Below are 21,540 nucleotides of genomic sequence, written 5' to 3' on the forward strand. Positions count from 1 at the left end.
AGGGCTAGGAGACCCTTATCTGATCCAGACTACCTCAACTTCCTACATTCTATTGTACCTTACCATTCCTTATCTTAGTCCTATGGTCTTGTCACAAAGGCTAGAAGATTCTTATGTTAATCGTGCTGACTCTGCTTTCCTGCATCCTAAGCCCCAAGCTTATCCTGTTTGAACTGGTTACAGCCATTTTACTGATGAACTTTAGTTTCTTCCATGTTCATAATTTTAGATCAATTTTCCCATCTCTCACAGCGGCAACAAATTCCACAGATTCACCATCCTCTGGCTGAAGAAATTCCTTCCTGTCTCTGATCTGAGCAGAAGCCCTTCAATCCTGAAGTAGTGCCGTCTTATCCTAGACTCTTCCTCCATGGGAAACAGCCTTTCTATATTGACTTTGTCCAACAATGGAAATGTTTCAATGAGATCCACCACCCCCCCCCCCCCCCCCCCCCCCCCACCACCATTCTCCTAAATTCCAACAAGTACAGGCCTCATTGATAACCCTTTCATTCCCAGAATCATCCATGTGAATCTCCTCTGAACCCTCTCCAATGTCAGCACATCCTTTCTTAAACGAGGAGCCCACAACTACTCACAATACTCCAAGTGAGATCTCTCCTATAGATGCTGCAGTTTGCTTCAATAAACAGGAAGTGACAAGTTTTATGCACTGTTGATCTCACTCAGGAAAAGGTATATGGCAACCTCATGCCACAAGGCACATTGTAAAGTTGGAACTGATGGTGCTAATACGGAGGAACGAATGATCCTGTCTAGGACAGTGGGTTAACAGCAAGGCTTTTACTGTTGCACCATCGCTTGCAAGGTTTGTTGTGGATGGACTGTAATGCCCCCACACTCCAACAGCCTGTATGCCTGCATGGTTAGGGTTGGCAAGTAATGGGCAATAACTGGGGGGGGGGGGGGGGGAGGTGGTGCAATAAATCTAAGCGCAGGGGGAAGGAGGGGATAATGACAGAAAGGCTTATTACAGACAACAGGTGCTGTGGATTTGCCCAGCATAGGTTGCCCTCATGGCCCACTGCACTGCCACTCCCTCTCTGGGTGCAAGGGCTTTCTTTCTTATGAAAATCTGTAAAGTGATGTTTTTTCTTCTCTCTCTCTCTCTCTCTCTCCCTCTCACTCTCTCTCGGAGCACTGTCCTTTCAATCATCCTACTAAGGCATACCATGTGGAGCAATTAAAATTCAAACTCCATGCAAACCAGCTGCTAAACGATTGTAAGGAGCCCAGCAAAAGGCATCTTGCTTGGCAGTGGATGTGGGGCAGTGAGGGTTAAGGAGCAGAGTGCTGTGATGAAGTCAGACAGGGTGTGCAGGCACTCAGAGTGTGTTCATTATCATTCTGGACAAGGCTTTGCAAATAATCAATCTGTCGCTTTACCTCTAAATCCTACCTCTAATTGATTTGTTTCCACTTACCGGTCATTTCAGTGCCTTGCTCTTTCTCAAAAGCTGGGCTAAATCATTCTTTTTCCTGGTTAAGTCCTAACATGAATACTTGAACAGGCAGAGTGTATAATAGAGGACAGTAATTTTTCTGGGAAGGAGCGACATAACTGAGTAAGAGCTTTACTAAAGCCCTGATTTAATTTAAAGAAATGTGCAGTGGAAAATCAGTAAACTAGGAGATCGATTACTGTTCCCTTATTAAAGGGGTTTCACTGTCAGTCACCTTTTAGTTTATGACTTCCAGTTTCTTCCTAATTCTCCCAAAGGTATTGACTTTAAGGTTCAAGGTTCCTTTTATTTAGTCACGTAATGCAAACAAAGCGTTGCCATGAGCCTGGCACCCCTAGCAATAGGAGAAAGAGGAGCAAGAGGCCCTTCAGAGTGTCCGTGGATTTGCCTCCTGCGCTCCTGCGGTCACACAGACACCTCTTCAATTCATCGGCAACCCGAGCTCCAGGTCCAAACCTCCAACACAATCAGGAAGCCTTCAGCGCCAGAGGCCCTTCGTGAGCCCTTCCTGCCCTCAGTGCCCTCTCAAATCCCGGCTTCGATACCTGGTTCCCACGAGCCAGTCTCCAGCAGCATGTGTAGGGTCCCCCTGACTGCAAGTCGCCTGCAGCCTGTCATCAGTCTCCATCACCTACTCTCCCTGGATTTGCTCTAAATGTGTGTCAAGATTGGATCGAGGTGCAAAAGCCTCTTTGTGTAGCCCCTCGCTGCGGAGGGCGGTGAATGCAGAGGGAGCCCTCAAATGAGGCATCAGTGAGTTTTTGTCAGTCTCTGAGTATTACCCCAGCACAGTGTTGCAGATCAGTGGCTTCTCCTTCATGGAATCATGGAGAGATCGGCTCTTGGAACCATAGTCTTCAAGCTAAAGCCTGAACCACTGTCTACCTCTCACGAACAATCATTCTACATTTATCCCAAATTCTTCTACCCCTCATCCACATACTAGAGGCAATTTAGAGGATCCATTTAACCTATCAATCCACACATCTTGGGAGGTTGGCAGAAATTGTAGCACCTGGAGAAAACTCGTGTAGCCCACTGGGAGAGCATGCAAACTCCATACAGACATCAGCCGAGGTCAGGATTGAACCAGGATCTCTGGTGCTGCGAGCCGCTCTGCTTTCCAGCTTCCTCTGAGATTGTTTTGACAAACATTCTTGGGTCACACAGAGTGAGAGATTGGTCTTTCCAACCAGGACTGTTCCAAGCCAAGCCTTGGGCTGGAAAAGGTGAGGAGAACTCACCTTCATCACAGTCAAGTCTGAGCAGTAGGCTGGCTGAGACACAAACCGAATGTCAGGAGATTGAAACCCTATGCTAGGAACTCAGGCCAAGATCCAATCCCCAACTGACCTTATCGTTGAGAGCCACTAGAGAGTCCTGCCCAATAATGACTAAATATTTAGCTCCTGTCTGTACAATTTGCAATGTTAGCTTCGGTCTTGGGCTGTCGTCCATTCTTGTTTGTGTACAACAGAGGGCTTCTTCATGAAGCCTGTATCTATGCACTGGAAACAGGACAGAACAGGACAGAACAGGACAGAACAGGATTACTCTGATAATGGCTCGAGCAGGGTTTGTTGCGAATTGAGCAACATCAATCCCAGTTGTACAGCTGCTCAAAGAGTTCTACGAACAAAAATTCCAATGTGTGTGTGTGTTGTGTGTGTGTTGTGTGTGTGTGTGTGTGTGTGCGCGTGCGTGCGTGCGTGAGTGTTAAAATGCACTTCAGCATCTAGGTTTAAATGCACTAATGCCTGAGCTTTGTGTGTGGAATGGAAGTATGTGTTCAGTCAGTCCATGTACCCCAGTTGCCCCAGCTGTTCACTCTGCTCTCATCCCTCTCCTCTATCCTCCCAATTCACATTGCAGATGGTGTTTTGAAAAGCCATAAATAACACATTTGACCTGATCTCACCCCTATAGTTTTCAATGAATTATTGATGCTTCTATTTATTTTAGTGAATTTTTAAAATGTTTATTTGATGGTTTTAAAACTATATAAAAGCTTTTTTTGTTATTTTTACATAGAATTTTATCTTACAAACAATATGCTTATTTTTTCTGGAGATGGATGTAGGAAGTGGTTTGACGGAGCCAACTTTGATTGATTCACTGCAGTTATATTTGGAGCAGAGTTGGTATTTCCCTATCATTTTTGATCCCTTTGTTTTAATGGATCTATTTTCATCTTTTCATCTGTGCAGTGCTGAGACTTGCCAGCATCCTTGGGGGCACAGGTTGAATGGGTTTCCAAGCAGGGGAAACCTTGCTTTAAGGCATGATTGTGTTGCCTCAGTCACAAATGTCTCATTTTGCTTGATGGCTTTACTGCCTGCCCTCTGACTACAAGGACTTCTGACCTCTGTGAGAAGTAAGTGGATTGTAATGGGTGGTGGAACTAGTGGTGCGCGGCTGCAGGGAGAAATAATTGCCTGTTGCGCAAGATATCCAGCTCTCTCTATTGAAAAGAGAAAGAAAGTGTTACCTACAAATCAGTGGTCCACTAGCATTACCAGATTTCCATGTGAAAAATATACTCACGGTCTAGTAATTGAAGGTGTTAATGTATAGATATCAGAAGGCCTATAATTTACATTATAGGTTATACCTCTTTAATCCAGGATCTGGTCATTGCCGGACCACAATAATGCTGGAAAACTGAAATTGACCCCTAAGGGAACCCCCTATCAAAGGTAGAACAAAGCTTAAAACAGGAAATAATACTGTGGGGCAGCACAGTTAGTGCAGCGGTTAGTGCAACAGCTTTACAACGCCAGCAATCAGAACCGGGGTTCAAGTCCTGCACTGTTGCTACTAATGGTGGCAGATTCAAGCGTGCCGCACCATGGGAATTGCAGGACCACAGAGCACCAGATCAGAGAGGTACAACTCTCATTATCTTCGAACATGGTTCAGGGAAGTACTAAACTTTAACGCCACAGAGGAGATCATTGAGTGCCATTCAGAAATGGAACTGTTTGGCCAGCTATGACTTTTTGACTCTTGGCCAATTGTTTTGTGGCTCGAATTCAAATTTATTATCCTCTGACTGTACATATACAACCCAATGAAGCAGCCTTTCTCTGGACCACAGGGCACACATGTGCATACACAATACAAAGCACTTAACAATCGCATATCTATCTATACATAAAAACATATAATTTTAAATAAATATATATTTAAATATTTGGGCTGATTTACTTGGTTATACAATACTGTTTATCAATTTCAAAACCTGAGGGTTGAAGCTATTTTCTAGCCTGCCAGTCCTGATTTGTAGATACATTTCTGTTTTATTGGACAACAATAAATAGTACATGAAATTGCCTTTAATTTGCCATAAGGCAAAGAATTGCCATTAGTATTTCCTGATTCCCCTTACAGTCAGAGAGAGAGAGAGAGAGAGAGAACCAAAAGAGAGTATCCCCCCCCCCCCCCCCCCCACCGAGTGTCCATGGATTCATCTCCAGTGCTCCCACAAGACTCCAGTTCAGTTCAAACCACCGACAACCTGAGCCAATATTCCAAACCTCTGACACAATCAACACCTAGGACTCTTTGAGACCCCATCTTGCCCTCAGCATCCTCTCGGATCCTGGTTCCGATACCTGGATCTCATAAGCCTGTCTCTAGAGGCCCGCAATCTGTGTGGGTTCCTCGCCAGCAAGTTAACACCAGCTCACTGCCTAAGTGTGCCCCTCAGCTGCAGAACTCCTCGCTGGTCCGTCGCCATGGTCACCACCCTTAGGGTTGCCCCATCTGCTTCCCTTTCACAGTGGGGGGGTTGTTTTCCCCCCCCCCCCCCCCGTTACTGGCTTCCCCTGAGTCTACTACCCCTCAAGGCCCAGCAGATGTGCCGCCATATTGGGCCCAGACTCCGCTGTCGCCTTATTTTAAATAAACACTGTCAGCTCCTTTAACAGGCCATTTGGAAGAAGCACTGAGCAGTAGGACCCCGCGGGGTAGCCCTGTGTCTCCGCTCTCCGCTCTCCCCCGGTCCGCACAAGTGGCAGAGCTGCCATTACAGCAGCTCTAGCATTTGGATGCTCATGGACCTCCTTCTTGATGGTTAGTGAGTTCAAGGTACTCTTGTCAATTTTTAATTTTTTTTTAAAAATCCAGCCCGGTAGCCATTTTGGCCCATGAGTCTTAGAATATTGTGTTCAATTCTCATTACCTCATTATAAGAAGGATGTGGAAGCTATTGGAGATAAGATTTACTAGGATGTTGCCTGGACTGGGAAGCAAGTCTTATGAGGCCAGGTTAGCAGAGCTGGGATTTTTCTCTCTGTAGCTTAGAAGGATGAGAGGAGATTTAATAGATTATGAGAGGCCTAGATAGGGTGGACGGCCAGCACCTTTTTCCCAGGGCAGGATCAACAAACACCAGAGGACACATGTACAAAGTGAAGGGAGAGAAGATAAAGGGAGACGTATGGGGTACGGTTTTTTTTACACATGGCGTTGTGGTGGGTGGAATGCCTTGTTGGGGATGGTGGTGGAGGCTGAAACATTGAGGGCATTTAAGAAACTCTTAGACACTTGGATGAAAGAAAAATAGAGGGTTACAGGGTAGGGAGGGTTTAGTACTTTTTAGGAAGGGATATATAGGTCAGCACCACATTGAGAGTCGAAGGCCCTGCTCTGTGCTGTATTGTTCTATGTTCTTTGAGTCCGTGCCACCCAATTATCAGCCCATTAACCAGTTTCTGTGTCCACCACAGTTTCAGGCAATGAGTTCCAGACCCTCGTCAGTAATACTTCTCTCTACCTCTCTAACACTTCAACCAATGAGCAAACATTTGTATTCCCCCCCTCCCCCCACTCGTCAACGTCTCCACTAAGATAGGCTACTTTAGTGAAGGGCTCCAAACATACCCCAGCAAAAGGTATTGTCTATAGTAGAAGTGTGGATTGAAGCATCAACTTTCTTTTCCTTCCTACGGATCCTGTGTCTCCTACTGAGGTTCTCCGGCTCTCGACCCCCGACATCTGCAGATTTTCTCATTCAACTCAGGGGGACATTGGAAGTTTCAGTGTATGCAGAAATTGTTTTATAAGGGAAAATGACACGCGTCCTCGGGCAACCTCAAAATAACACTGGGCATTCTCTGCGGGTGAGGGCTGAGTTAATGGCAGTAGAGGGGAAGCCATGTCTTTTGATGAAGATGCCCAGGAATGGCTTTCTCCTGGGAGAAGATGTGGCAAAGATGGAGAAATTGAGAGAAGACTTACTCTGATAGGAAGGTACATCTTAAAATTGTTGCCTTAAAGCCTTAGAAGCTTTGAGTTGTCTGAGTGTTATACAACATCATTAAAAGGGGCAAGTGTCTCCCACTATTCCCAGTGTCTGTGAGTCCATGACTTAAAAAAGCTGGCCATGCCGTATATGGTTATAACTTCACTGGCCAATTCCGACAGAGCGTATGAATAGATGTTGTGGAAAATAGGGCTGTCACCCCTTCCACTTAAAATTAAACAGCATGTTATTAAGGCAACTAGGAAGCAATTTAAAGTGGTGTTTGTAATCGATAATAAACCTGGCCAGGAATTGCTTGGTGCTATAAACTGGATGGAGAGAGAATTGGTGCTTTGTTTTCCACTAAGTAATGACATTTTTTACTGAGGCGAAAATGGATTTTGCTTCCTTGAAAGTCTGCTGAAGAAGCTGGCTTAAAGAACTGTGATTAAGTCCATGGACCCAGATGCAGTCTTTTAAACTTGGCTACTTACTGCTGTTAACAATTTGTGCTAATGTACCTTGATCTGGGACTAGAATTTTGTTTCATAACAATACACTGATTAAAGCTGCTTCATTCTCCTCTCTTGTGGTAATAAATGAACTGATTTAGAGCCCTCGGGGAACAATGCCATCCCACTGTCCCATTGTGTGCCTTGCAGATGAATTTATGGGGGATGTCTCTTGAGAGAACTTAGATTGAACCTCATGCCTCTGTATGAGGCTGTTGTGGGCAGTGAGTCCAGTCAAAGTTTGGTCTTTCCACTGACTTCTTCACCACCCACTGCCCTTGTTCAGTGGGAGGTGCCATAAGTCTGGACGAGGGCCGAGATCCCCAGTCTTTCTCTCTGCCCAAATAACTGGGTCAGCATCATGAACACATCGATTGGCATGGTCAGGTTACTCTCTAGTGAGCAAGGTGGAACACAGGTACAGATGACTTGATCATTATAGCACTGTTTGTGGGATTTTGTTGTGGATCTGTTGACCACTGTGTTTCCCATATCAAAGCACTTCAGAAACATGTATCATTGGTTGTAGACTATTCTGGGAAGTCTTGAGATAAGCACAGATGAAAGATACATCAGCCTTTTGGTACCTTTGGTGAATAGCTTTACAATTGGAGCCATAAAGAGAGTTTGAAATGTGTTCTCACCACGTGAAGATTTTTATCTGAACACTGTGACCTACACAGGAGCTCCACGACTTTTGACCATAATGGGAACTGAAGCATTGTTTGTATCTCGGAATGGACGCAAGTCGGAATTGTGCCCGCGCACGTGGAGTCCCGAAGTCTTAAAGGAAACTTTTTAATTAAATTGTTTTTTCATCATGCATTTGACAATAACAATTTAAAGCTTCCTGAATTTGTTGATCAACCTTGGCAAATCTTTCCACATACTGGTCCTTTCTTACTTTGTTAGTCAGCGTTCCTGGGGCTGGGCTCAGCCATCTTGATTCCTGTGCGCATGCGCGAGCCTTTGGTGGGTTCACGTATCGGAATTCATTTGGCGCGTGTGTGAGAGTTAAGGATGCGATTTCAATATCATCAGGGCGCTTAACTCTCACACATGCGCCAACCGAACTCCAATACGGGAACACTGCGCTTGCGTGGTAGGTTCACGTATTGGAGTTCAGTCAGCACATGTGCAAGAGTTGAGCACCCTGATGATATTGAAATCGCATCTTTAACTTTCGCACTCGTGCCAACCGAACTCCAATACACAAACCCACCATGCATGCGCCTACCAAACATCCGCACATGAATCAAGACGGCCATGTCCTGTCCCAGGACCCCGGAACGCTGACTAACAAGGTAACTCCGCACATTTTGTCTCTTACGTGCCATGCATTCCCGTTATAGATTGTGAAATACAACATAAACAGCGGAAAGTTTGGTTATTTAAAATTTGGTGGTATGTGGGGATAGCCGTAAGTTGCATAGGACATACATTGGGGACTACCTGTATTCATTTGGTTCTTGCTGTTCATACAAGCCAACATTCACATCTGAAGTCAGCCAAGTGTTGAGTTAATGAACTGGCGGAAGTTGGAAGAATATGATACCAACTCCTTCCACTAGGATAAGATCAGCACACGGTAACACAACCATATGTAGGTTTTTTATGTTTCCAAATTACTCGACAACCTAACGTGAAAGTACCTCACTGTCTCTTCGTCATCTTTATATTGAAATCCTGGCATTCCTGCTGGTGGCGTTGTGGAAGTGGGGTATATTCACCCCAAGGATGCCAGTGGTTTCAGAAGCCAGCTCACCCAGCACTTACTTCATGGCTAATTAAAAATCATAAAAATGTAAATGCAGAAAAGAATCCAGAAAATAGATCCACGGAAAAAGGAAGAGAGGTAACATTTCAGGCTGACTCCCTACATCAGACCCTAAGACCTGGTTGTCTGCCCCCAGCCAGTCTTGTCTTTATTCTGATGCTTTCCTCTTCTCTCCTTATCCCTTGAAGAAGGACTCAGGCCCAAAACGTCTGTAATAGATCTTTATCTCCTATGGACGGTGTGAGACCGGATGAGCTCCTCCAGCATTTTTCTGTGTTTTTACTACAATCACAGTGTCTGCAGACTTTTGCGTTTCACCATGTTAACTGTCTTCCTTTCTCAAGTGCAGCTGGACATGACCTTGCCAGCGAGACTTTTACTCCACAAGTAGAGAATAATAAACAAAAGAGATCAGTTTGGTTGTCATGGCCGAATTGGGCAGATGTGCTGGGTAGCCATCACAGTAATTAAGAGAGGGTCTTAAACCTGAGCTCTCAAAGTATTTGTCACAAGCCCAGGATTCACAGCTCTTTGGGACCCGTGATCAAATTTCACTCTCACTGGAAATCTGGCTCCAACTTTGGGCCTGAAAGCACAGGCCTGTCTGAAAGCTATGCTCTCGACTCATGACTGTATTTTCAGGGATATGTCCATCCGTAATGGAGGTCCTACTTGATCTAAAACCATGGCTGATCATTTTAAGCCTACATTCAACTTGCAAGTGGACTGCTAGCTAGCAATTAAGACTGGTTACAGTGTGAAACATTATTCATCAGAATCCTGCATAGACCTTTGTGGTGTGGTATAAGATTCATAGTTCATCTCTTATACAGGGCTCCATTGGTTGCAAGGGTGATCACAGCAGCCAGTCTAGATGGGAGGAATTGCTCAACTGGGTGATTAGTTTCCTTCCTGTAATCCAATAACCTGCCTCACTGGGAAGGTAGGGAAACCGAATAGATTTTATTTCATTGATTCCATTGACCATATTGATAATGCCCATGGCTAATGTGCAAGTTGCCGGCTTAAAATGGTCAGAAAGAAAAAAACACAGATGTTATTGGAAAGGCCTTTTGAGCAGGAAAGGACATGGGAGCAGAAATCAGTGTTTATCCTCATTGAGGTAACATTGCAAAATATTAGGCCATTCACACAGCATGAAGGAAATCACCCTGCCCACTTTGTCACATTTCAGAGGTATTCCACATCCTGTTCTCTCACCGTGTAAATGCCGGTATTGCCATTCTCAGTACTTATCCATTTATGTGCATGTCCCTTAATCTTCCCAATTTGACTAAATTACATAATTTCTCTATTTTGACAGTCAGTTCCTTCCATCTCTTTGAATAGGGCCGCTTCAAAATTCCTATCCCGCCTGTGGTGCTAAACCTGCAAAACCTGTGAGATAGATAAGTAAGTCTTCCGATGCTAGGGTCAAGTGCACTTCACTTTGTGTAATGTCAACATCACAGACCTGAGGACTTCATCAGGCTTCCTGACAAAGGATGCAGGCCCAAAACACTACCTGCTGAGTTTCTCCAGCACTTCTGTACTTTGTGACATAGTGATCCTTGAAGTTATTGACCAAAGTGCAACACTGTTGTTGTCATTCATAGGTATAGACTAGTATGCTCTTAATGTTACCAAGGAGCTGATTGTGGACTTAATGAGGAAATCAGGAGAACACAAACCAGTCTTCATTGAAGAATCAGCAGTGGAGAGAGGATCTGTCCTGGGGCATCCATGTTGATGCAATCACAAAGAAGGCTCGCCAGCAGCTATGCTTTGTGAAGAGTTTGAGGAGATTTGGTATGTCACCAAAGACTCTCGAAATATCTACAGGTGTACCGAGAAGAATGTTCTCTTGGGTTGCATCACTGTCTGGTATAGAGGTGCCAATGCAGGCAAAGCCTCCAGAGAGTCTCAGCCAGCAACATCACGGGCACCAGTCTTCACTCCATCAAGGACATCTGCAGGAGCTGATGTCTTAAGAAAGCAGTGTCTATCATCAAGGATCCCCGCCACTCAGACCATGCCCTCTTCACACTGCTACCATCAGGAATAAAGTACAGGAGCCTAAAGATGAGCACCCAATGGAACAAGGACAGCTTATTTCCTTCTGCCATCAGATTCCTGAAGGAGCAACGAATCACAGACAAGACCTATTTATCCTATTTCCTTGCACTATTTATTTACTTTTGTAATGTAATGTAATACTGCTACAAAACAACATATTTCGGGTCATGACACGAAATTCGGTTCTGAAGCATTACAATTTTTTTGCACTAATTGCAACTGTCAGTATTTATCTGGTTTATACTTATTATCTCTTTGTCTCCATATTACCAGTGAAGCTGCCGAAGAATGTCAATGCATCTGGGCATTGTACTTATGTTCATGACGATAAACTCTCATCCCTTTATACTTCATCTCATCTCGGCATACAGACTTTAATTCACAACAACCCTCAACTTCTGATTTTAATCTGGTAGAATCCCAATTAGGCTTGGTGACATGATGACTTAAAGTTTGGTATACACATATGTATGACCCTGTGAAACTCTGTATTTGCTGATATGAATGTTCTCTCCACATGTGAAGTCAACTCTTTAAAAAAAAATCCAGTAAGAACACATTCTGTTCATGGTTCATGTTGTTCGTTCAAATTGTGTTTTAATTTCCGAGATTCCATGCTTACCCAACTTGTGGTTCATGGATAAAGGTAATTGCTGGGATGGCACACATGGAGGAATCAGAATCAGAACGTGTGTCACAAAATTCATAGTTTTGTGGCATTATTACAAGGTAATACCTTATTTTTGGACGTTCTCAGGATAGTGTGAATGGTACAGGTACTTTAATTCTTTCTTCTCAAGGTGAAATTGAGTCCCCTCATGACATCTGCACCTTCTATAAGACGTACCTGTTCAAAGAGTTCAGACCAACAGCAACAGGCTGTTTGGCCTGCTATGCTCATGACACCTGTTGTATCTATCTACGTTTCTCTAGATGAGGTCTACAACTTTCTGTGATTCAAGTTCATGTTTGCATGCTTGTGAAATGAGAAATCTTCCTCCACCATTTCTTCAAGTACAAAAAATGCTATTATATTTTAAAATAATAAATTTGTGTAAAAGAAGAGAAAAAGTGAAATAGTGTCTGTGGGTCATTGTCCATTCATAAATCTGCTGGCGGAGGGGAAGAAGCTGTTTTTGTGCCACTAGGTGTTGGTGTTCAGGCTCCTGTACCTCCTTCCTAATGGTAGCAGTGAGGGGATGGCCTGGGTGGTGGGGGCCCTTGAGGAAAGAGGCTACTTTCTTGAGACACCGCCTCTTGTAGGTGTCCTTAATGGAGTGAAGACTGATGCCCATGATAGCGCTGGCTGAGTTCATGACTGACTCTCCTTTCCTGTCCTGTGCAGTGGCACCTCCACACCAGCCAGTGATGCAACCAGTCAGGATGCTCTCCATGGTACATACACCTGTAGAAATTTGCAAGAATCTTTGTTGATGAGCCAAATCTCAAGTGCCTCACAAAGTATAGCTGGTGGCATGCCTCCTTCATGATTGCATCAATGTGATGGCCCCAGGATAGATCTTCAGAGATTTTGACCCTTTGGGAACTCAGGAATTTGAAATTCTTTGAATTTTCCACTGCTGACCCCTCAGTGAGGACGGTTCATATTCTCCTGGATTCCCCTCCCTAAAGTCCGAATTCAGTTCCTTGGTTTACAAATTTAAAGCAACTGCTGCCACATTAAGAGAGGCCAGAACTAGCAGACTGTCATCGATGGCTGACTGTCTCCAGATGAATGAGGAGAGTCCGAATTTTAAAACTGATGCAGTGATTCTTAGCACGGTTCAGAAGAGCAGCTTTGTAAGCATTGAATTGCAGTCAATGTTGTTATGAATACAAACCTCTACTATTTTAGCACGGCAAGATTCTCCCAAAGAGCAATGAGATGAATGAGCCATCATGTTGGTTCTGTGGATTTTAAGGGAGTTCATTGGCCTGCTCCCAAATAGCACCAGAGGGAGTGCAACCTTGGTTAGGAGCCAGTATCTCCGACAATGAAGCAATTAAATGGTAGCCAAGAGTCAACACTCAAACCAAGGAAGATTGAAACTACTTCATTGTGAATGAGTGGTGAAAATTTGACAAACTGAGCTAAGCTGGCAGCTCTGGTCCAGTGCATTTTCCTGAGCAGTGTAAATTCATAGTTTATTTTATTGCCACGTGTACAGAGATATGGTGAAATGCTTAGTTATGCATGCTATCCAGGCCCCCTGCATAAGGATAGTCCTCTCTGGCACCATTTTGAATTATACATTTTTAAGAAAATTACATGTTAGTCAAACAACAATGTTCAAACTGGGTTTCTGGAATTTTCAGACATTTGCAAATAAAAATGATAATCTTAGTGAAAGCAACATCAGTAAATGCCATAATTTTCCTGTCTCTTGGTGCTCTATCTCCCATTAGCTGTGACGTTCTCCCTATCATGCCAGCCTCCGCCATCAGACCACTCCTCTCATCCTCTCAGTAGCTACCACCTCTTCTGTGCTGATCAACACCAGTGCTGCCTTGGCTGATAGTAGAGGGGGCCTGGACAAAGAGCAGGAAAAAAATCCGCTCAGGCTACCTTCCACTCTGAGGGATGACCTATGAAAGTCCACAGTTTCTGCCCAAGTTGCAAGATTCCTGCTGCGGGAAGTAATAATGGCCTCCACTTCCAAAAGACCGGTTGATAATGGTGAGGAGATGGCAAGTCTGAGGGAGATAGAGAATTGTAATGTGAGTGTCGAGGATCTGTTGAACTTGGAGAATTTTGTCGTCAGCTGTGGTTCAGGTGTTAGATACAGTTCCTTAAGAAGGAAGATACCATCATTGGGAATTATAATCCAGTATCCAACACTGAAGGAGATCTGCTCTGGATGCTGTCTTTTGGATGAAACAATGAACTAAATCTGTACTCTCAAATAGATGTAAAAATGCTATGGCACTATTTCAAAGTGCAAGGAAGTCATCCCTGACATCTGGATCATTATTCATTACTCAGAGTTTGATCTGATCTTTATCAGACCATTCCTTGTAAATTAATTGCCATATCTTCAAATTTGTGGTAATGACTACACTTCAAGAACAACTCATTGTCATAAGGTATTTTTGGACGTTCTCAGGGTAGTGTGAAAGGTACAGGTACTTTAGTTCTTTCTTCTCAAGGTGAAATTGAGTCCCCTCATGACATCTGCACCTTCTATAAGACGTACCTGTTCAAAGAGTTCAAACCAACAGCAACAGGCTGTTTGGCCTGCTATGCTCATGGCACCTGTTGTATCTATCTACGTTTCTCTAGATGAGGGCTACAGCTTTCTGTGATTCAAGTTCATGTTTACATGCTTGTGAAATGAGAAATCTTCCTCCACCATTTCTTCAGGCAACACGTTTGATGATGACAATCACCCTCTTGACATATCAAAAAATTCAAGTTCTTGCCCTGAACCCATGCCCCTTTGTCTTCAGCAACTTCCATCAGAGGAAAAAACATTATTTTACAGCCTCCCCTCCCTATATTTACCCTCACAATTTTGCTTAACCCCTCAACCTCCTTCTGTTCCAAGGAAGAACAATCATACCTATCCAGTCTCTCGTTGTAACCTGTTTCTCTGTGGATGCTGCCTGACCTGCAGAGTTTCTCCAGCCTCTTTGTGTATTTGACCAGGTCAAAGGTTGTTTGAGGAATGTTTCACCCTCAATAAAAGGTTCCAATGTGAAAGGTTGTCTGTCCATTTCTCCCCTGACCCACTGAGTCTCTTTATGGAGACTCAGAGGCCTTCTGGAGAGCTTTAAGGAGCAAAGTATATTGGATTGGAGAGAATCTGTTTGGGAAGATGTTTACCTGATTGGTGAAAGCTACCAGCAGAGATACAAAAATCTTGTTGGCCAATACATGTTCGCGGGCATTTGTGGATGCCTGGCTGAACTCTGATGTGCTTTATTGAAATGCCTGTCACATTCCCTCTTCATTCAGCTACAAAGGAATGAGATGCAGGGCATGGTAGTGAAGCAATTGAGAAAGAACCATCACGGGGTTATTTTGTGTACTTTTCTGATGTAATATTGTAATCATACCATTTTAATTTTTTTTTCTTTAAATGTAATTCTCTATTGTATTCATGTTATAAAATTTTAAATAAAGTCTTCAAAAAAACAGAAAGAACCATCACATGAGAACATACTTGACTACTTCCATTGCGGACACAGTCATTCTTCAAACCCGGCAGCTTTGACCAGAGAAAACATGGCTTCAGCAGGCACCTGGGTGAAGCCAATCAAACTCAACCTGGCAAAGGCACCATTCAAATGATAATGACATTTTGGGTGGGCAGTGGTGGTGGTTGCGTTGCGACTGAAAACAATTGGAGAGTTGTCACAGGAACCAAATCCTCCCACTGCATCTTAAGGATGTGATTTTCTTCCTTCAAAATCCTTGCTTTTCTTCCCTCTCTGAATTGCACGATGATTGACTGGTAAAGCTCAGGGAACAGGTTCGGCTCCAGTTGAGAAGACATCGAAGTGGTATCAAAGAACACTGAGTATGCCTCGAGCCAAACAGTGCATTCACACTTCGTAATGCTTGGCTTGTTTGAGTACACCAATATCTTTCTGCAAATATTACAATCACCGAGTACACAATTGCCAAGGAAGGCTGAACATGATATTGCTATAAAAATAAATTAGCAGCAAACTGAGACCATTATGTGAATGATAGCATGCTCCTAGAATTGGGATCTGTGAGATCATTCAATCATCCTACAGCTGGCAAGCGGCCCTCCATTAACATTTTCGACCTTTCATGCTACATCAGAATGGTTGCTAGATTTCGAAAGGGATTCATGATTGGTACAGACAATGGGATGGAGTTCCCAGTTCCTCATGGGGGTAAAGACATATCTTTTAACCATGGAATTCTTGATCACTGACCAATTTGTAATAAGTGTTTGCTGATAGCAGTTTCTTTGGAGATGGGGATAGGCATCAGGTAGAATTACAGGTCAAACACTCAAAGGATCAATGGAAAGCAAGAAGATCATTCAGCCCACTTGTATCTCTACCTGTCTGGGAAGGACGTAAAATAGCCCTCAGAGGATCTAACGGGTAATTAAATGGCATTGCAGTTTTCTTGTCACCCATCAGCTGTTGCACTCTCACCCCCTGATTCAGAAATTCTCGAATTAAATTCCACTCCAGAAGTTTGAGCACACAACTTCCTTGGCTGAAGTTCCAGTGCAGTGATCAAGGAGTGGTGCACTGGTAAAGGTTCAGATGATTATCTCTATGTTCTCCTATGTTGGCATAAAATATCACCTGATTTATTCTACACTGAGATATACTCCGTGTCCAGCCAATATTTATCTTTGATTTAGTATTAGTGAAAAAATTATACAAGCACTGTTTCATGGGCCAGCAGGGCCTGTAATCAAGCTGCATCTCTAAATTAAAATTGAGTTCTCTGGTGATTATCTCATTTCATTTGGTGAGAGGAAATTAGCTGATGATCTTTGGAACATGCAAAAGTGATTCATTGATATATTTTGCAAAAATGACAAAGCATGACGATCATTTTGGTTTAAAACTGAGCATTTAGTGAGCAGGGAGAGGAAATGATGGACTGATGGGTGGGAGGAAAGCAATCAAGAGACAACTAGATTCTTTAATAGGAGTGCAGACAAACATTTTAGTAGTTACACAAGATTTCTTGGATGGTACGTTGCCCCCTTGGCACCAGGTTTAAGGATATTGGTGAGTTGTTGCTGAGAATTCTGGAGGGAGAAAGCGAGCCAACAGATATTGAAGTCCACTGACAAAGATACAAAAAAAATTCTAGAGAGAGATTTTAAAGAGATTATGAAGCAAGATGTTAAAACAAGTAATCTCCAGATTACTCCCTGTGCCACATGCCAGTGTAGACAGGTTGGTGTGTGGATGGAGAGATAGTGCAAGAGAGAGAGCTCTAGATTTCTGGGGAAATAGACCATTTCTGTGGGAGGTTGGACCACACAGGCTGGACTGATTGCAACTCAGCAGAACTGGAACCCTCATCCTCAGAGGAAGGCTTGGGGCCTTGTACAACTACAGTAAAACCCCTGATATCCGTCACTATGGGGATTGGTAGATACCGGATAAATGAATTTTTCGGTTGCTTGAGATTGTGGATTGCATGATTGGCCAACTGATGGTGAGGCATGCCAATTTTAAACTTCTGTAGTTTTTTCCTATTTATTTTCTGTGATTTTTATTTGACAGTTGCTTGTGGCTGCTTGCCTGAATTCTGAACAACATGTGTTTTACAGTATTTTGCCAAGTCCCCTCAAATTCTTGTATCTCAAAGAAATTACTGCTCATTTTTCTAACCCCTGTAGAGCATAGGATATACAAAACAGAACTGAGAGCTTGACCTTCAGGAAACTGAATAGTCTGGATCTGTACTCTGTAGACAAGAGGTCGCCTTGGAATGACCTCATTGAGGCCCTTTATATTGTAAATGGATCAAGCAGAGTAGATGACTTCTCCAAGTGGCACAGATCAAGTCAAAGGAATATAAATAATAAATCGATAAATCCAGTTAGAAGTAAGTAGAAACACTTAGTTCAGTGTGATTGTAATATGGAACACGGAATAGTTGACCTGGGCAGTATTTTAGAGGAAGCTTGAGGTTGATGGCTGGTAGCACATTTTATGAGCTAAAACAAAGAAGGAAGACCTGCATTTATTTACTGCCTGTCACAATCAGAGACATACAGCATGGTCCGGGCCCTTTCGGCCCACAAGCCCGTGCTGCCCATTATACCCAATTGACCTACAACGCCCGGTATGTTTTTAATGGTGGGAGGAAACCGGAGTCCCCGGGGAAAACCCATGCAGACACAGGGAGAACATTAAAAAGAAACTCCTTATGGGATTCATACCTCGGTCTCGATCGCTGGCGCTGTAACAACGTCGTGCTAACCATGATCGTTCATCATTTTTCCATTTGTCAACAGCTAATGAAATTTTCATGAAGTAGGAGAGTATGGTGTTGCTGTCCAACAGTCTGCACATAAGTGCCCACAAAGAACATCATGAGAATGACCCAGTAATTTGTTCTTTTGGGGGTAGATTGAGCAGTAAATGTTGGCCTGGAGTCCAGGGTTAACACCCAGAGTCACGGTAAAAAGCCTATTCAGGAATCCGCATCATTCAGGCAACTAGCCAGTTATTTTTCATACTGAAAACTTGCTGTGAGCAAATTAGCTGCACATCATCTGTTCCTGGTCCAAATTAATATCAATGACTTTTAAATTTTTTTGGGAAGTCACAATGGTGGGATACTTGACAGTGTGGGGGAACAGAGAGATCTGTGGTTGAGATTCTCAAGGTTGCTAAGGTTGATAGGGTGATTAGTTGGCCTTCATTAGTTGGTCGGGGGTGGGGGGGCGTTGAGTTCAAGAGTCAAGAAGTAATACTGAACCTCGATAAAACTCTGGTTAGGCCACATTTGGAGTACTACGTTCAGTTCTGGTCACGTCGTGACAGGAAGGTTGTTGATGCTGTGGAGAGGATGCAGAGGAAATTTACCAGGATGGTTGTCTGGATTAGAAAACTTGTCATATGAAGCAAGATTGACAGAGCTAGGGCTTTTATCTTTGGAGCAATAAAAGGTGACTTAATAAGACTGTGAGGGGCAGAGATAGGGTGGACAGCCTGGGACAATAATAACAAATATCAGAGGAGATGTGTTTGAGGTGAGTGGAAGAAAGTTCAGAGTTGCCAGAGATACATTTTTTTAGTCAGAGAGCTATGGGTGCCAGAGATGATGGTGGAGGCTCGTACAATTGGGAAATGCAAAGACTCTTGATTTGGTCAACAAATCCAAGAAAAATAGCAGGATATGAGTGTGAGGTAGGGAAGGATTAGATTGTTGTGGTGTAGGTCTGCCTAAGTTGGCAGAACATCGCGGGCCGAAAGGCCTACTCTATGAAAGACGTTCCCTGAATAAAAGCCTTACTCTTTTCAGTTCTGAGTTGATGAGGCCGAACCATCTCCCAACCGCCTATCAAAAGTGGGCGTAAGGCTCTCTGAGCAAACTCCAAAGCTTTGGACAAGGCAAGGAGAAGAATTTGGTGATTCCACAGCAGGACATAAAAGGGAGTAAAGCCATAATGGTTTTATCATAATCAACCTAAGAATTTGACTGGAGAGATCAGCTGAATGTCATATGAGATCATGTGCTTGGCACATAGAGTGGCCTATGACTGTTAATATGCAGAGCACCGGCCTTCAGGGGAACAGCACATTATCTGAGATGAAGGAGGCAGCTAAATAATACTGTTTATTTGTTCAACATTTTTCCAATTGTAATGAAAATTGTCAAGAGAGATTATTATGAAGTGCAGGACACAAATGTGTGCCTGCGATTAAGTCAGAGACCTGCCAGCCTGGCGCTCCGGGGTATAATTATCCAGGAGGGGTTCTGCGTGGATCGAGCAAAAAAAATTCATGCAAACTATTAGTTTATAATTACAGTGCACGGTGATCGCAGAATGCGGTTTGAAATCAGAAGTCTGCTGGGGACTGGGGTTTTGTAATTAGGAAGTGGCAGGAAGCAGTGAATCTGTGATTAGTGTGCACTAATATGGAGGTGGGGTGTTGATGAAGTAAAATGAGGAGAGCCACTGAGGAGCACGAAGTGCAGGGAGGTTGGATGTGAGCGGCCCAGGGAGGAGCAGGGTTCATTCTGCTCTCACGGGGCCAGTGGGGCTCTCTTGGTCTCTGAATTGGGTCTCAGTGAATTGAATCTCAGTGCTCCAGTTCTTGCTGCTGGGTACCAAACCCCCTGCTCTCCTGACAGACCAAGCACACAAGCACACCTTATCAGTCAAATGCAGAGAGCAAAGTAATAGCATTCCCAGTTGCTGATACACCACAAATTGGTATCAGGCGCAAGAAGCCCATTCTATTGCTGAGAGGATATGGTGGAGCCTCATTAAAAGTGACTGATGTTTCCCCCTTCTTGCTTGAACCACCATTTTACTGTAAAGTGGTGCCAGTGCTTTAGTGTCTGAGGGAATATAGCTTAAAGATGGCTGTTTTAATGTTGAATCCATCACCATCGGTGTAGGGCCATGTACTCTATTCCACCCAGTAACATAGTATCAAGTTTAAGCTTATTGTCCTCCGATTGCCCAACAAAACAGTGTTTTTCCGGTCCTCAGTGCAAAACATGCAGACATTACACACATCCAGACAAATATACATATATAAAAATAAATAGCTATTGTTTTGTAAATATGAGAGTCTTGGTGGGTTAGTGTGAGCAGTTCCTTTGGTCGCTCAGCCTTCTCACTGCCCGTGGGAAGAAGCTGTATCTCAGCCTGGTGGCGCTGGCTCTGATCCTCCTGTATCTGTTCCCCGATGGGAGCAGCTGGAAGCTGCTGGGTGCAGGATGGTGGGGGTCCTCATTGATTTTTTTTGCGCCTTCTTCAGACAACAAACCCAGAGTATCACATCGATGGTGGGGGTAGGCGTGTCCAGTGATCCTCTCTGCCACTCTTATGGTCCTGTGGTTTGACCTCCAATCCATTTCTCTGCAGCACACTCTGATGCAGCTGGCCAGGATGCTCACGACGGAGCTCCTCCAGAAGGTTGATGTGATGGTGGCCGATAGCCTTGCCTCCTTCAGTTTTCTCAGGAAGTGCAGTTGCTGTGGCACCTTCCTGACAAGTGAGGAGATGTGTATCCACGATAGGTCCACTTGCTAAGTGGTCTCCAAGGAACTTGGTGCTCTCCACTATTGATGTGTAGTGGAGGGTGGTCATTCAGAGGGCTTGAAGATTTTTATCATCACCATCTTTAAAAGGTTGTATGATTATCAACAACATGTTATGCATCCCTCTCCCACGTGTGGTTGTGAGGCTGGTTTGTGCCTGCTAACAAAGTATGATTTCTCACCTTGTATTTGCATTGGGCGAAATGTAACATTTCTGTTTGAGAGCCTCAGGGGGTGAATTTTCTGGCCCCTGGATTCCCTTCCTCCATCACTCTTGTAAAACCCATCTCTGCCAGCTAAGAGTGCACAACTCTCGCACAATTCATCTCCTCTTGCTAATTGTATGTTGTTATTAAGCTCTACTCCACCAGCCACGCTGCTTTGCTGATATTAAGTCCATGTCCACCAGCTTCATTTTGCCCAAAGAGAGGTGAATGATCACTTTTGCAGCTGTTTTCCTGGAGGACAGGTATTTCTACAAATTGGCTGCCATATTATATGATTGCAATTCAAGAAGTCATTCATCAGTTGGAATCTGTAAAACACAGGGCTGTATGCCACAATTAGCACAATGACCTGGGTTTGAATCTGGCACTGTCCGTAAGCAGTTTGTTCTTTCTCACCGTGTCTGTGTTGCCTTCCTCTGGGTGCTCCAGTTTTTTTCCACGTTTCAAAGACGTATGGGGTTAGTGGGTTATTGGCCACATGGTTGT

General features: G+C 43.8%; 1 protein-coding gene across 1 annotated transcript in view; it reads left to right on the forward strand.

Moving 5' to 3' along the window:
* The window catches only part of gse1b (Gse1 coiled-coil protein b), a 622,818-nt gene that overhangs the window by 502,092 nt on the left and 99,186 nt on the right, over positions 1-21,540 (forward strand). The window lies entirely within an intron of this gene.

This window comes from Narcine bancroftii, chromosome 10 (assembly GCF_036971445.1).
Source record: "Narcine bancroftii isolate sNarBan1 chromosome 10, sNarBan1.hap1, whole genome shotgun sequence".
Lineage (NCBI taxonomy): Eukaryota > Metazoa > Chordata > Chondrichthyes > Torpediniformes > Narcinidae > Narcine > Narcine bancroftii.